At 39.9% G+C, this 17,625-nt stretch overlaps 1 protein-coding gene across 1 annotated transcript in view; it reads right to left on the bottom strand.

The window, feature by feature from the left end:
* Positions 1 to 17,625, bottom strand: part of GPC6 (glypican 6) — a 786,226-nt gene that overhangs the window by 154,365 nt on the left and 614,236 nt on the right. The gene's annotated exons all lie outside the window — the stretch shown is intronic.

Here is a 17,625-nt window from a genome sequence, read left to right on the forward strand (position 1 = left end):
GTTTGTACAGCATAGTTTGCTTTTCTGAGTTGCATTCTCTCACAGAGAGGTTTCTCTAACTTCATGGTTCTGGTAGTGTGTTGCAGTGAACAGCCGAGTAAGCATGGCAAACGCTGATGGAACCTGGTCAAGGAGACCCTTTGGCATGCGACTGCCTGCTTGCCCATAAGCGTTATGAGATGGACGGCTTGCGGACTGGGTTGGGGAGTCTCGCCCTGCGTTGGTGGAAATTCTCCATACAGCCACAGCCTTGCTAAATCTACATAGATAGATGATTTCTCTCTCTGGCAATAGCTGTCTTCCTATGGAGTACAAGCGCTTGCAAGTAATGTCATTCATGTGGAAACATTCCTTGACCTCCTACTTCTGTGCAGAGTTACCAGAGAAAAGAGAAGGAGAATCATGCCAGACTATGCAAAGGCCCAGGTGGTCAGGGAAACACACTTTCAGAAACTGCAGATTACCAGTGCCTTATATTTCTCTGTTGATTTCAGACAAGAAAATGAAGTCCCATACTGTACGTGAGTAAACATGTTACCATAAATTCCCTCTTTTTAAATAACATCAATGATAATCCTAGAACAGGATTCACTACTTGGAATTTGGCATTGCACTGAAGCGCAAATACAGTTTATTAAACTTGTCAGCAACAGCTATTTCTGGCTTCTCTGTAGTGAACATTTTAATGTAAAGTTAAATTACTACTCACAGCCATAGAAAGAAACTCTTTATTATTTGAATTTTTAAAGCCTTACTATAAATTGCTAGAGGTGAATTGTACACTAACACTATAAAAATAAAACGGAAAACCTCTAAAGTGCTGCAATCCAGAAAATATATGCACTGTTATCACAGATCATAAATGCAACTACAGATAATTTTAAACATATGGTAAGCTTCTCCTTAAGTACTTATATTTTAGGGAGCATAACTGTGCTCTAAATCTTATTGTACTCACAGAATAATTTTGCTTTGAACATTTGTGTAGGTAAACCTACTGCTGCTCATAATGATATTTATTGAAGCTGGATTGGTTTACAATTTGCAACTCATTAATTCAGTATATAATTCCAAATAAACAAGGAGTTTCTTGTATAGCTATTTAACTCAACAGCAATACATTACTGTAAAATACTAGCTACCAACAGTTGTTTCATGAGTAGCAGAACTAATGAGGTCCAGGGCGTCTATCAGTTACTTTCTGGCATTTGTCGATACACCAGCGCGTCTTGCTGCTGTGTTCCACATCTTCAGTCTCTGTCTCTCCTCTTTTCCCACCACTACCTGTCTGCTGAATTTGGTTGAAATTGGTCAATGGATTTTCCATCCAAGTACCGCTGAGGGCTGACCCTGATCTGATAATATCACAGTAAGGACTCTCAAGGGAATAAGGCATCACTGTTAGGCCAATATTTGTGCTTTTTTAAAATTTTAGTTATCTAAGGAAAAAAATAATGTAGAAAGTCAGAATCAAATCATAGAATGACAGAACCATAGAACAGCCCAGTTTAAAAGGCACCTTGAAAGATCATCTGGTCCAACCTTTCATGGGAAAGGGAGCCTAGATGAGATTATCTAGCACCATCTCCAAATGCATCTTGAAAACCTCCAGTGGGGACTCTACCACATCCCTGGTGAGGTTGTTCCAATGATGATTGATTGTTCTCAGTGTAAAAGATTTCTTTCTTATATCAAGATAAAACTTCTCCCAGTGAAACTTGTACCCACTGCCCCTTGTCTTCTCCATATGACTCCTTGAGAAGAGAGAGCCTCCGTCCTCTTTGAGATGAAGATTTTAGTTTAGGGGGTTTTTTTAATGTTTTAAGTTATTATTAATTATTATTAATTTATTGCATAGTTTTTAATTTGCTTGCAACTTGAAGGAAAAGCTCCCCTTGGATCAGATTTCTGACAGACATTTATCCAAATGAGTGAGTGAGCTACAGATGCTATATCCTGATTTTCAGTTGTTCTTTGAGATCTCAGTAAAATGTGCATGGTCACTGAAACACAAGAGCCCTTTAATTCCTGATGTGATAAAACTATCTATTTTTTCCATGCCTTTTATTTTGAAGATTGATTTTCTTAGGCCACCTCATTATTTTCAAGATATCCCCAAATATTTCTTAACTTATCCTTTTTTGAAGTCAGCAGGCCTCTTCTATTTATGTTCAGTGACACAGGACTATGAACAGGTCTTGTCAGTTTTGAACCTGTTCAAACATCAGGCTTCTAACCATTCGGTCCTTACACAAACATAATTTGATTTGCAAACTGAATAAGAGAAACCAAAACCACAGATGAATGGAAACAGAAGGAAAAATTTGGGGACTATAAGACGAAAGGAAAGAGAATTAAATTCTAATGAAAAACTTAAAATATTTTTTATTATTAATACTAATATTGTCATGGCAGTCATTTGAACCCCAGTGGGCTTCGACACTACACTGTGCAAAGAAAACATAGAAAAAAATGACAATCCAGGCTTCTTGGTTACTACTCTCTAAAGAGATTTGATAAAGAAAACATTGGTGAAGGCAGGAAGGGATAAATCATACAGTCCACCAGCAGAATGTAGTATTTTGAAAGGAAAAATGATGTTATTAATTTCTTTTCAAAACATTCTTGTGTGAGGAGAGTATACACAAGTGGACTTCAGATGCAGAGAGGGTGTGAAGTGATAAAAAAAGTGAGTAAGAGTCCAATGAGAAGAGTCTGAGGGAGAGTTGAAAAGAAATTGAGGTAAACACATAGTGCAGCAGGCTGATTAAAAAACACCTCTCAGCAGAAAATATCCAAGGACACATTCATATATTCTGAGTGCCAGTTTTCTATGTTTAGTATGTGAAATAGGTCCCATTTTCTGTCACTGGTGGTGGGTGCAGCAACACAGCTCTGAGACCAGGCTTCCTGGGTGTGGATTTGCAATGTAGCCAGGGCAGATGTACAGGATGCAAACAAGAAAGTATTCCCAGATGCCTTAATATGCTTCCCTGGGTTCAGTGCTCAATCCATTGATAGTCTCATCTTTGCCCTATTAAGTCTTCACTGGAGAGGCAACCAGTTGCCTACCACTAGAGAGTCAACCTGTTGCCTACCAACACAGCTGAACTAATTAGAGATGTCAGGATTGCTGACAGCCTGGGCTGCAGTGATCATGCCCTGGTGAAATTCACAATCTTGAGGGATATGGGCCAGGTGAAGAGTAGAGTCAGGACCCTGAATTTTAGGACTTTCAGTTGTTTAAGGAATTAGAGGATAGGCCCCCTTGGGAAACTGCCCTCAGGAATAAAGGAGCTGAACAGAGCTGTCAGATCTTTAAGGATGTTTTTCTTAGAGTGCAAGAGCTCTCGATTCCCACATGTAGGAAATCAGAAAAGGAAGGCAGGAGACCAGCATGGATGAGTAAAGACATCCTGGTCAAACTAAAGTGTAAGAAGGAAATGCATAGGCAGTGGAACCAGGGACATGTCTCCTGGGAAGAATATAGGATGTGTATGGATGGGATCAGGAAAGCTAAGGCACAGCCAGAGCTGAATTTGGCAAGGGATGTGAAGAATAATAAGGGCTTCTAGAGGTACATTGGACAAAAAAAGAAGATTAAAGAAAATGTGCCCCCTCCAATAAATAAGAACTAGTGACAACTAATGTGGAGAAGGCTGAGATACTCAACAATTTTTTTTGCCTCAGTTTTCAATGGTAATCTCTCTTCCCACATCTCTCAAGCCCCTGAACCTCAAGGCTGGGACTGGGGAAATGAAGATCAAGGTCGAAGACATCTGAGGAACCTGAACATACATAAGTCCATGGGACCCAATGAGATACACCCCAGGGTCCTGAGGGAATTGCCTGATGTAGTTGCCAAGCCACTCTCCATCATATTTGAAAAGTCATGGCAATCAGGTGAAGTCCACAGTGACTGGAAAAAGGAAAACATCACATCTGTTTTTTAAAAGGGGAAAAAGGAGGAGCCTGGGGACTAACAACCAGTCAGCATCTCCTCTGTGCCTGGTAAGATCATGGAGCAGATCCTCCTGGAAGATACATCAAAACATGGAAGACAGGGAAGTGATTAGAGACAGCCAACATGGCTTCACCAAGGAAAAATTGTGCCTGACTAATCCAGTGGCCTTCTACGATGGAGTGACTGCATCAGTGGACAAGGGAAGAACTATGGATGTCATCTACCTGGAATTCTGTAGGACCCTTGATATGGTCCCCCATTATATTCTTACCTTTAAATTGGAGAGATATGGGTTTGATGGATGCACTGTTAGATGGCTACAGAACTGGCTGGATGGCCGCGTCCAAAGAGTTACAGTCAATGTCTCAATGTCCAAGTGGAAACCAGGAATGAGTGGTGCCCCTCAAGGGTCTGTCCTGGGGCCAATACTATTTAATGTCTTCATTGATGGCATAGACAGTGGGACTGAGTGCACCCTCAGCAAGTTTGCAGATGACACCAAGCTGAGTGGTGCGGTCAATGCACTTGAGGGAAGGGATGTCATCCAGAGGGACCTTGACAGGCTTGAGGAGTGGGCTCATGTGAACCTCATGAAGTTCAACAAGGGCAATCGCCAGGTCCTGCACCTGGGTTAGGGCAATTCCAAATATCAATACAGACTGGAGTATGAATGGATTGAGAGTAACTCTGTGGAGAAGGACTTAGGGATACGGGTGGATGAAAAATCAGACATGAGCTAGCAATGTGCGTTTGCAGCCCAGAAAACCAATTGTATCCTGGGCTGTATAAAAAGTGTAGCTAGCAGGTCGAGGAAGGTGATTCTCCCTCTCTACTTTGCTCTTGTGAGACCCCATGTGGGGTCCCTAGTATGAGAAAGACACTGAAATGTTAGAGTGGGTCCAGAGGAGGGCCATGAAAATGATCAGAGTTCTGGAACACCTCTCCTATGAAAAAAGCTGAGAGAGTTGGGGTTGTCCAGCTTGGAGAAGAGAAGGCTCCAGGGATACCTTTCAATATATAAAGGAGGCTTATAAGAAAGATGGAGAAAGACTTTTTACCAAGGCCTGTAGTGACAGGACAAGGGGCAATGGTTTTAAACTGAAAGAGGGTAGGTTTAGATTGCACATAAGAAAGAAATTTTTTACAGTGAGGGTGGTGAGACACTGGAACAAGTTGCCCAGAGAAGTTGTGGATGCCCTATCACTGGCAATGTTCAAGGTCAGGTTGGATGGGGCTTTGTGCCACCTGATCTAGTGAAAGATGTCCCTGCCCATGGCAGGGGGGGTTGGACTCGATGATCTTTGAAGGTCCCTTCCGACTCAAAACATTCTACAGTTCTGTCATTCCATTATTATTCAGCCAGGATAAATTGGTACATGATATGTGAGCTGGAGACTGCAAACGTGATCACAACACACTATTTTTCCTGCAGTATCATCAGTCACCCACTCTCTTCACACCATCATGCTCTTTAGCCCTCTTCTTCTACTGTTGGGAAGCATTCCAATTGTCTTGCCAGCTTTTGTGATAATGATCACTGCAATGGATGAATTTAACTGACATGGCCATGTTTAGCAAAAGTACTGTGTATCTATGAAATAGCAGTGATATTTGATCCTTATTAATCTGAACTGAATTTTTTTTGTTGACTAGTTAGTCTACAGCAAATCGTCAGTCATTTAAAATGAGATCACTAATCGAACTATTTTTATTTTACTGTTTTACTTCATCAGAAAATGCTGCTCCACCAAAAAAAGATTCCTGGGAAGAATCAGTTTGAGCAAATCCATCCAAGTGATTTCTTAGGTCAAGGGCAACTACTTTTTTTTTTTTCCTCCAGTGCCAGAGGAAAAGACAGCTAATGTCCTGGTCATTACAGCACTCTGACAGGCTCTGGCAGGTCCAGGTTTAGCTCCCTGACCTACCTGGTTATTTTGGGTTCTGCTCCTCTGTCTTCCTCTCTCTGTCACAGCTTCTTATATTCCTTATTACACCTTCCATGGTGTAAAAAACCCTGAAATTTATTTCAGTGTAAAATGGTGTCCTGATTCCAGCTGGGACAGAGTTAACTTTCTTCCCAGTAGCTTGGGGGGTGTGCTGTGTTTCGGGTTTTGTATGAGAGGAGCATTGATGGCCCATTGATGCTTTGGTTGTTGCTGGGTGGTGCTTGTACCGGGGAGTTTTGGTTTCTCTTTTCAGCCTCCCATGCCCTGCCGCGCACAGGGGAAGCTGGGGGGTGGGGGGAACACAGCCAGGGTCGTTGACCCAGCTGGCCAATGGGGTATTCTATACCATGTGACATCATGCTCAGTATAAAACCCAGGGGTGTGAGGGGGCTCGCCCCACATTCGTGACACGCGGTCAGCGGTCGGTGAGCAGTTGCATTGTGCATTGCCTGCTTTGTATATTCTGTTATTGTTGTTGTTCTCATGGTTATTATTACTGTTGTACTTCATTTTATTTCAATTATTAAACTGTTTTTATCTCAACCTGGGAGTTTTCCTACTTGTGCCCTCCCGGTTCTCTCCCCCATCCCAGGGGTGTGAGCGAGCGGCTGCGTGGGGTTTATTTGCTGGCTGGGGTTAAACGTCAACAAATGGGAAGCATTTTAGAACATTTTAGAGTATTTTTGAGAACATTTTAGACTACTTAGTTGCATACGAGAAACATTGTCCACCTAATTCTAATACTGAAAATAGAGGAATGAATCTTAAAAAGTCTGAATAATCATGACCTTGTGTGTTACCAAATAGTAATCTCTTTAGTTGTACCGACATATCTGGCATTAAACAAAAGTATAAATATAGATTAAATGGGTTTCCATTCTAGGTTAGACAGGTAACTATGAACCATAACCTTAAACTGCAGTGCATAATGCCATGGCGTGAAACAATGAAAAGTCAATACAGCTTTTGGATGTATTGTTTTCCAAGGAAATAAAATAGAAGTGTCGTTGATTTGTGTCTTTCTTTTATTTCAAATGTCTTTTCATGAACTACATCTCATGGATATCAGAGCACAGGCTAGTGGTAGAAACCAACCCAAAAATTTTCTACGAAGAAAGCGCAATAGTTCACATGCCAAGAAAAAACTGTGGGGATGGAAAATAAAGGCATAAAATTGCACAATTAACATGAGGAATAAGTTGTAGATCCTCATTAACAGAGACTGTGGAATGTTCTTGAGTGAAGGTCATTATTTACTGTCAAAGATTCAATCCAATTTCAGCAAAATGCTAACAAAACCCGAGGTCACAGCTGCCTGACAAGAGAATCATTATTATCTCAGTACTTTAATTAAAGGAAAGAATGATAAGGTTGCTAAATCTTAAATCAGTAATCTGAATTTTCTTTTGGAATCTGATTCAACTGCTAGAATGGAAATCTGGTTTGAAAAAGGGTAATACGCAAATTAGAAAATGTAAAGCATGAATCATATTTGAGTAACTGGATATATATAAATTAGTTATTTCATAAACATTTTATAGGCAGAGATAAACAAAAAAGCCAGTGTAATTTGAATTAATAAATTAAATGCAGGATAAAACTTAAAGGATATGTTTGAAGTTCAGAGAAGGCTGAGATTAAGTTAAAACAGAAATGTCACATTTTTGGAAGTTTTTGTCTCATAAGTCACTTCTTGGATGAATTTTCACATCGTGATGAAATTTTTTCCTAAATACATTGCTTCAGTTTACATAACATCCAAGTAAAAACTACAATGCAGAACAGAAGTGCCAGCTGTGGCAATTTTGGATGCGTGACTCTGATTCAAGAAAGCTACCCCAAATTTTAATACAGGTATTTCTCCAGACTTGGAGGAGAAGGAATGGAGTATAGATCACAACAGGGGTCAGTCTCTACGTTTTTGAATTTTAAAGTGACTTTCTGAAACTCAGAGACTTGCTAGGATTTGCAAATGTGATTCAAGACGGTTGGTCCCAAATTCATTGCAACTAAACCTATGGAGTGAATTGTAGCCAGTCTGAATTTAGGAATACAGTTGCCTTCCATAGTCAGCCCAGAAACAAGGCTATTTCTAGAGGTGACTCACATTTTAAAAAGACTCCTGGCTCCCAATTCAGGAGCCTCAACAGATGTTGAATTCTGCATAAATAAATCTGGATCTTTGAGATTTTGTCCCATTTCTGCTGGATAGCTTTGGAAATAAAGACTTGCTAGGCACAACAGGGGTTTGCAGCGCATTTGTTAATCAAAAGTGCAAAACTGCAAGGTAAGGTAGAACGTTTGAAGATTGATTATCCTCATTTTTTTGCTTCCTAAGGAAGCCTCTGATTAATTGCTATATTTGTTATTCAGCATAACTTGTCCAAATTCAAATGCCAGATCGCTGCAATGGTCTACTTATGGTGAGTAAAAATACAGTGTATGAAACATCCTTTCTGAGTACAGAGATGGTTAAGCTTCTCCACCTGGATACAGGAACTGATAGGAAAAAAACCCTTCAAAACCAAAAAGCAATTGAGCACAGTATACTGGGGCAGGGGGAAGGCAGCTCTTTAAAAGAAGATTGAGAACACTGATTAATTTCCTAAGTGATTTCACTATTATTTAGACTAAAACTAGATTATAGTACTCTCTTAAAAGTATACTTCCCCTGTTGCTGGGGAGTACAGAGGAGAAACCATTGCTTGTTAACTTTGGGTTATTTCTGAACAGAACTGGTTTTGCTTTGATTAGTCAATGTTAATCATAAAAAAACGGGTTTTCTGTATTCAGTAATGATATTCAGAATCCACAGACCAAACTGAAATATGATTAATTATAAGAAAATTAAACTGATATGACATACTATAAAAAGAATGTATCTTTTTACTTTCCTTTTACAAAGATGCATTCCTTTATAGAAACGTATAAAAGTGTGTAAAAGAGGTACTGTTTTTGTTTTATGGCACCTTGAGACTTATTGTCAAATAACATTCTGTATTTAGACCTGCATAATCAAATGCATAAAGAAATCAGAGTACCAGAAGCCAGACTATTTTAACGTCTCCCCTCCAAACCTAACAAACAAAACCCCCACAAAACAAGAGAATGGTATAAAAGCACTGTTGTGAACTTAAAGTCTAGTATTCCATCAACATTTTCTATTGCTATTTATTTCATATTCTTTGGCAAAATAATCAATGCCTCATTTTTAATGGATTTAAATAGTTGTGGCTCCCTGTGAATAATGAATCTAAGCAATGGATATGGGAGTACCTGGGCTACAGTCTTGGCTCAGCTTAAGTCCATGGGAAAAATTCCTTTGATTCAGTAGGGCTAGGATTTTACTCATGATTTGTAGGCAAAATAATGTTCAGATTATTTCATGAAACTACCAAATATCTATGAATGCTGCTTTTTTACGTGCTGTTATATGTGATTCTGCCCTGGGGTACAAAGAGCAGCGGGAGCAGCATTTCCTTTGCAGCAAGAAGCAAGGGATAAATCATGAAGAAGGTAGATGCGGGAGAGGCAAATGAAGAAGGTTCATATTGTTGGCAAATGAATGAGAAGACGCAACAGCAAAGGTCAAAAAGTGGCCTGGAAAGGCAGGATGAGGTTGTGGATGGGGGATTAAATGCGTGGGTGGGTTAAATGCCTCACCTTTCTCAGTTTGCTCATTATATAAACAATTTGCCACAAGCCTATTACTTTGTAAATAATCAGTTCTCAGAAAAAACATTGTATCCTTTGTCTTACTAAATATGTCTTTGTAAACAGTGGCACGAACTGGAAAAGAAGGTCATACTCCAGCCCTTATACATACCTGCCACAGCACTGAACTATTCATTGCTAAAGTAATTTCCCTGTGACATATAAAATCTTGTCAGTGATTTTGTTTCAGAAGATGAGATTACCATGGTTATGTCAAATCAGAAATATTTCAATAAAATAAAGATTATCGAGAAGTTTTCTGTACATCATTCTGAAAGGATTGTTTTTCATGGGTCTCAGGAGGCCCTGTTCTGCAAACCCTTACCTTAACGCAATGCCTTTGACACACAAATAGCTCTGCTGGTAGCAGTATGACAGCTTCTGTGAGCAAAGGTTTCAGCGTCCCATCACTGAGATTTCTATCAGGGAACAGGTAAATCTATAAGGAATATTTGAAAAATATTCTCAAGCACTTCCAACACATATAGTTGAGACATAGGAAAGATTTATTTAGCAGGCTTGAAAATCTGAAAGCCTTTTTTTGTTAGAAAAAGTTGTGATAGCAATTTAAAAATTAAACAACTCTCATGCCCTGGAATGTTTATTGCTGAATTATCCGTTTAGGATTTTGCTGGATCCTGCTGTGCCATTTATCTCTCTAAGAAGCAATTTCTTAAAGATTTCACCATTACCTGCTTGCTGTAACAAAAATGTGTTTGCTTTTTACAACTTGAAAAATGTATGTATGTGCAGAACGTCTACACATGTAGTGTTTTTCTTCTGGGGCAGAGATTTGGAGTAGAAAGAAGGAAATAGAGTATCTCATTTCACTGGTTTCTTCCTAGCATGAAATATTTACAGATTGCTTCTGTGAAAAGCAACAGCCTTTCTCTGGGAAACAGCAGATCAGTGCTTTCTCGGAGCCCGGCTGCAGGTCTTGCTCTTTAGTTCAAATCGCTCCACTTGCAGCACCTGGGATATGCGCCTGTGTGCCCACCACCTTTCTTTCCTTGCTGTTACATACTTATTCTGTCCTCCGGTTGAAGCCTGTCCGTAACACAGCAGAGGGGGGAGGCTGACCGCCCTCCTCCAGAGGCCCCGTGTTTGAAGTGGAGCATGCTCTCCAGTGCACCGAATCACGCAGCATGGCTGAGGTGGGCAGGCGTCTCTGGAGATCCCCTCGTCCAACCCCCTGCTCTCAGCAGGGTCAGCTGCAGCAGGCTGCAGACCAGCACCTTGCCCAGTTGGGTTTTTAATAGATCTCCAAGGATGGAGACTCCACTGCCTCTCTGGGCAACCTGTACCAGTGTTTGACCATCTTCACAGTAAATTAGTTCTTTCTTATTCTTAAGCAACCTTCCTGTATTTCAGTTTGTGCCTGTTTCCTCTCACTGTCTCACTGGGCACCAGTGAGAAGAGCCTGGCTTCGTCTTCTTTAGTCTCCCCCATCAGGTATTTACATACATTGATGAGATCCCCTCTGAGCCTTCCCTTCTCCAGGCTGAACAGTGCCAGCTCTCTCAGCCTCTCCTCATATGAGAGATGCTCCAATCCCTTAACCATCTTAGCGGCCCTTTGCTGGACTCGCTCCAGTATGTCTGTGCCTCTCCTGTACTCTGCATTGCAGTCCCAGCGTGTGAGAGCACTGAGTGGGGCTGACCCACACGTGGGCCAGCACAGACCCACCAGGAGCTGCCTTACTCACAGCCCCCTGGGGAGAGGTGTTAGCCCTACCCCTTCTCTGGGCTTATTTCCCCAGGGCAGCAGCGGGGGCAAGGATCCTCCGCACTATGCCTCTGATGAGTGTAGGCAATCGATCTGACTGTCTCACAGTGCCCGCAGTTATCTCTCATGAGATTTTTTTAAGCACAAATGGCAGCTCTTTTATATTGTTCCAAACAGCAAAGGATCTGAACTTTCAAAGCTGCCAAATTCTAAGCAGAATCCGAAGTACTTATCTTCAGACAGTGCTCACTAAGGACTTTTTTTTGTTTGTTTGACTTGGATCACTGGCACATAATCTTCATTTCAAGTCAAAGACAGTAAACTCTTCTTCAGTGCACTGAAGGCTCATCCTGACCTAAGTAACTCAAATCGTGATGATTAATGGATTATACACATTTAGATTGAATTTTATTAGGCATTTCTTAACACTATACATCTTTGGCTACTCTGAGATACATTCACACTCCCAAAAGATATGGTAATTTGCCCTTCTGCTCAGGCATCCTTGCTGCAGATGTTGTGAGACTGACAAGTGCTCCTCAGTATATTCCCCCAAGACCCTGTAAGTTTAAACTGAATCTCAAAGATAATTTTCAGTCTCCTACTTCATATATGCTGAGTTCAAGTTCAGTGTACATAATTATATTCAGCGCCCTGTCACAAAAGGGAATCAATCTAGCCATACTCTATTAACTCCACCATTTTATGCTCAGCACCCAAAATACGTTTTGTGGAATTTTATAGACGCAATGTCTAGAAACGGGGAAACACTGGAAACAGCCAGTGACCCAAAATCTCCTGGAGAACTGAAGTGCAGAAAGCACTTGCATCCTTTTATCTTGGAGAAATACTTTCAGATTTCTTTGCTCTGACGATTTGGGATTCTGCCAATGTGCCATTTATGAGATCTAGTCAACTGTATAAAATTATTGTGAAAAGTCTGTGGTTTTTTATTTCAATCTATGGATGGGGAATTTTGTCATTTTCTGAAAAGCTCTGTACCACTCACCAGATTAGGCACAATGAAGAGTCATTAACCTTAATGACTACCCTGTCTACACAGGAGGCGTGCTCAGGAGGCCAGTTAAAGGTAGAAAAGCAATTTTTTTCCTCTTCCTTCTCTGTAAAAGGGAGCAAAAGGTAAAAATGCAAACTTTCCATTCAGGGCAGCAAAATAAAGCAACAAAGCAGAGAACTAAAAATAATTCACAGAAGGAACAAAAAGTGGCATATGGAGGATTCTGGCAAAAGAGGAGCATGTGTGGCTCATTTGTCTACCAGCCATGGCCACGGAAGGCTGCTATCCCTGGGAGGCTCTGGGAGAGGTGCTCTGAGGCAGCACAGGGGACACAGACCTGGGCCCCGCCAGCAAAACACAAGCAAGGTTCCTTACTTCATGCAGGCTCTTTTATCACTCACCCTGTCATGTGAAGAACAGGACTGAATGTCCACTGATCTAGCTTGGGCAGCTATGTAAAGCAAGCATGAAAGACCGTAAAGTGCCCCTTGGGTTTCAACCTGCTTTGCCCACATGTCGAGTGTCAGTCCGAGAAGGAAGGCGGAAAATCGGGCTCTGCGTGCTACTACAGTGCAGTCATAAGGGCGGTTCAGCCTCCTATTCAAATAAGTCAGCTTCAACCTTGAACGTAAAGCAGAATATCCCACTCAATTAAGAAATTGCTGCCCCAGATAACATGCAATCCACAAGGAAAGAAACAAAAGGCAGCACCAGACTTTGACAGTGCAAACTTATTTGAAGAACTCCTTAGTGCTGCTCACTGCTTCATATGGCTTCCTGCTGCTTTCACACAGGTTTTACTAAGATGGACATAATTTCATATGGCAGATGATAGAATAATTTCCAATGATTATCTTTCCTTACTATTTCAGCCTTTTTATTTTATAAGGGAACATTATGCATATATACTTGATATCATTTTAATTAATACTTTTTCTATTTAATCTCCAGCTCAGGTGAAATTATTCGTGTTAAAACAGTAATTAATTAAAAGCATATCTGAAACTGAAGAAAATGTGAAGCTTTACCCTACGTTTGTTTTTTCAAACCTAGAATCAGCAATTTTTCTGTAAATATTAAGCCCTCAGGATTAAGGTAGAGAATATGTGTATAAAGCAAAAAGAAAAGTAGAACAAGCTAAGAGAGTGTGATTTAATGTGATATGACAGGAAAACAAAACAAAACAAAAATACCAGCACAAATGGGGGCTCCAAAACCAAATGTTAGTTCCATACTACAATCAAAGACAAACTGCAGAGGCAAATAGTTTTCATACTGCCATCACTTTACATCTAGCAAAACATGCAGTACGAAACAACAGTCTTGCACTTAGGCCTATATCCAAACCTGATACCGAGATGCCCGTATGCAATTGAAATTAATGGTCCATTTAAGTCAAAGGGAGGAGGAATCTCAAATCTGATGCAATGTTGGGGCTTGAAGCATTATCCATAAAGAGAGGAATCTCTCTCAAGCAATTCAAACATCTAGCTAATGACATGCTGGCTGATGAGTAATACATTTCCATGTGTCTTTTTCTATATACTCTGTATAGGTAGTGGTACCCTGGAAGCCAGACACCTGAAAATCAGATATGATGATACTCACTGCATTTAAGTTATTTGTGCATCTTAAATTCCATATGCTCAAGTGAAAAGCACTGAGAATCCTAACTTATTGGTGCCTGTGTGCTTTGGTGGGACTCACTGTTAGGTTCCCAAAACATTGTGAATATGGTCCTCTATTGCAAAACTTCTGTGAATGGGAAGCACCATTACCAAAGAACGGCAGGAATATGGCAATCTTGATGATGAAAATTAATAAAAAATGAATTAGAAAGAAACTTGTCTTGAATGTGCTACTTTCCTGACTGAATACCAAGTTTGTATCAACCTTTCTAGGCACAGACATAAGGAGCTCTGGAAAAAGAAAAAAAAAAAGAAAAAAGTGATGAAGCATAATAGAGTGTTAAAATTGGAGCATTGCTTCCACACCCACGAGATTGCTTTTTCTTTAAAGTATTTCAATTATCCTGACAATAAAAGAAAGAACAGCTACATTAGTTTAATATTATTTCCATAACAGTTATCTTCAGTCACTTCTGATCTGACAAATTTCTACATGTATTGCACCTAATAAGCTTGTTTTGTTTTCTTCCAACCCCTTTGATGAAGTGTAAATCATACCACAATTGTTTCACTGGAGGCTTGCTATATGCACCATCCTACAGAGCCTGTTGCTAAGACAGAGCATGTGGTGAGGCTCCACCGTGGCAACAAGTACCAGCCCATGATACGTTAAAATCCTCAACTCCTCAATGTTAAAGATCATTGCGTCCTAAATAGGGATTCTATAATCTGAACAAACAGAAATCCCCTGCTCTTTCTGGTAGTGGTGCAATATCAGCAATTAGCTGCTGAGCCCCAGACTGCATCCCAGAAGATGAGCAGAACAGCTGCTTTGGATTATTAATGGCCACTGGCTTTATATCATTATGTTTTTAATTTGGGCAGCATATTGTTCTTAATTCCCCTCCAAGAGACAGAATCTATGAAGATCATCAAGAAAGTTTAGTCATCTTCGTGAGTGCTCCTGAAGAGGTTTTTTTTAACCTCATCAAACCCTACCAGGCCTTTTCTGCAAGGAGTCTTCCCAAAGCCGCAGGCTGCGCTCACAGAAAGCTGGTTTTATTAAGATTCAGTCAGTCAGCATTGTACATGTCACACTGTAAGGAGTCCTGGGTATATCTCCCAAAACAGATGATTCCCGAAAGAAGGATAACCGTGTCTGTATGGAGGCATTATGTCAAAAGACTCTATTATAAATGAGGTAAAACTGATGTCGTGTAACAATCAATACACACAGTTAAAGAGATTTGCGCAAGCTTATAATTGTTACAAATTCAATTATTTCAGCAAATGTAAATACAAGAGATAAAATATGCTAAACAGTTCAAAATTCTTTGATGAAAGCTAAAACTAATTTGTGTGCTATAATGTGCAGTCTTGTTGAATGCAATCTTACGAACTGTAGCAATCTTGACCAGAGTTTAAAGGTATCCAGTCACTGAAATGTTCATTAAGCATTATCTCAAGAGGCAGTTCTGTTTGCTAGAATGATCTTTTTTAATTAGTGAATTACAGAACCACATAAAAAACCTTCAGCTGCCGTCGCCTTCTGCTTACACAACATCTTTCTACTGCCTAAGAACAAAATTGCTCTGTAATTGTATCCTTGCAAATAAGCAAAAAATGCACTCCAGGAAAACTTTAGCAGTTCCTAAGATGGGTCAAAATAAAGATGAAGAACCAAACACCTTACGGGTTATGACCAAGTTTTCTTTTGCATCTTTCAGAATCTTTTAATGGTAGCTATTTTGGTAAGAAAAATGACATGATTGTTGATATCATATGACCCGAGTGAAATTGAGGTGGTCTTCACCAAACAAAAATATCACCCACATACAGCTATGGTTAAAAATCATGCAAAAAACCCGACCCATGGAAGATGGAGAAATTGTGCAATTCCACCTGATCAAGCACTGAACATAGACCTGTCCTAACACTCTCAGAACAAGAGTAACATATTCCAGCTAGATTTTTATCATGTCTTGTTTGTGGTTAACTCTTCTTTTGCCTTGATTTATCATAGCTCAGTGTCAGAATTATTGTCTCTTGTACTCTTGTTGTCAGATGAGGGAGACAAGCTGGGGATATTTTACCAATAATTATCCATTCATCCAATTACTTCTGCCCATTTAGAAAATGGTACAAAATGAGCAAAAAAATAGTAGTTTCTAGAAGAATATTATTCCTACCTGTTGATCATGAAAGACACTGATCTAAACCTGTGTATATTTGAAACTTCCAGCTGTAACAAGAGATTGTAGGTAGGCATGATGTGTAAAGATTATGAAAGGGTGCACGAGGTTTATAGGATGAGATTAGGAGTACCAATTAAATATGTGTAAATAGTCATTCTGTCAGTCAGCAAGTGTGCAGTAAACAAGGGAGCACAAAACTTCCCATACAGCCTTTAGTATAAACAAGTCAGCGCTTCTGAAATACTGTTAGCTTGCAGATAAGTAATAGGTGTTTAGCTCAATAGGTTATCTGAATGCAAAAATCCAGCCTGTAATCTTGCGTGCACTACTGACTGTACAAGGCTTGAGCAGGGCTGAGAGTACATCAGTACAGAGATGGCTGTTGCATCAGAAAAACAAATATATGAACCAACCAACTAACCAATGCCACAACTCAGATAACAGCCATTTTTTCCCGCATTATCAATATACACATGCTTTAACTGAGAAGAGAGTGAAGGAAGATTGGCCACATCAAATTGTTTTCTGCATTACCCCAGAATAAATGCACAGTGACTCCAGAAAAAAAAACCCACACCACAACACAAAACAGTAGAGCAGGTGAAGTCAAATGAGAAGCTTAGAAAAAAGTACATGATCTATAAAACATCCTGAGAAAAAGGTTGAGGGAAGAGGGAAGCAGAGCTCTAACAGTGTAAAGGAGGAAGTTGAAGAAGCTAGGGACCACACACACTTTTATCATATCAGTTTTCACTTCCTTGTGTTTTGTTTCTACTCTTAGAAATTCAGCGGCTCCTCACAAAAGCAGTCGGCACTAAGATTAGGAGGAAAAGGCCTCAGTTCACGTCAGCTGGTCAATACCTAGATCAGAAATACAGGAGCTCTTCCTTCTGATCATCATCTTTGCTTTCATATTTTAATGAGTAATGACTACATGAAATTTTGAGGATGAAATGTAAATGATATTCTAACAAAAACCATGTCACAGGTCAATAGCTTCATGGACATGAGAAAAAAAATAATGAATTGAATAATGTTTGATTTGAACTAAATGAGGGTTTTTTTGAGGTCAGTTAAAACGCTGCTGCATCTTCACCTTACACATTCTTGAATTAGTAGCTACATAGCCTTATCATAAGTATTTTAAAAGCAGCTTTTTTGGCAGTATCAGATACTGTACTGTTATGCAGGGTTATGTAAAGGAAACCAGTCTTCCATACAAGACATAATTTCCTACTCTTTTTTGGTATTCTCATCTGTTACCAGCTGCTAAAGATAATTTAGTGCAAAACATAGCTTTACACTGCAAGTTCTCATCCACTAGTGCCCATTCCCCTAATTTTAAGGTCTTCAGAAATGGCAAAGACAAAGAATGGAAAAATCAATACCTTTTCTGAATTAAAGGTTAAATGTGAAGGTATTTTGGATAAACATG

Source organism: Calonectris borealis, chromosome 1 (genome assembly GCF_964195595.1).
Source record: "Calonectris borealis chromosome 1, bCalBor7.hap1.2, whole genome shotgun sequence".
Lineage (NCBI taxonomy): Eukaryota > Metazoa > Chordata > Aves > Procellariiformes > Procellariidae > Calonectris > Calonectris borealis.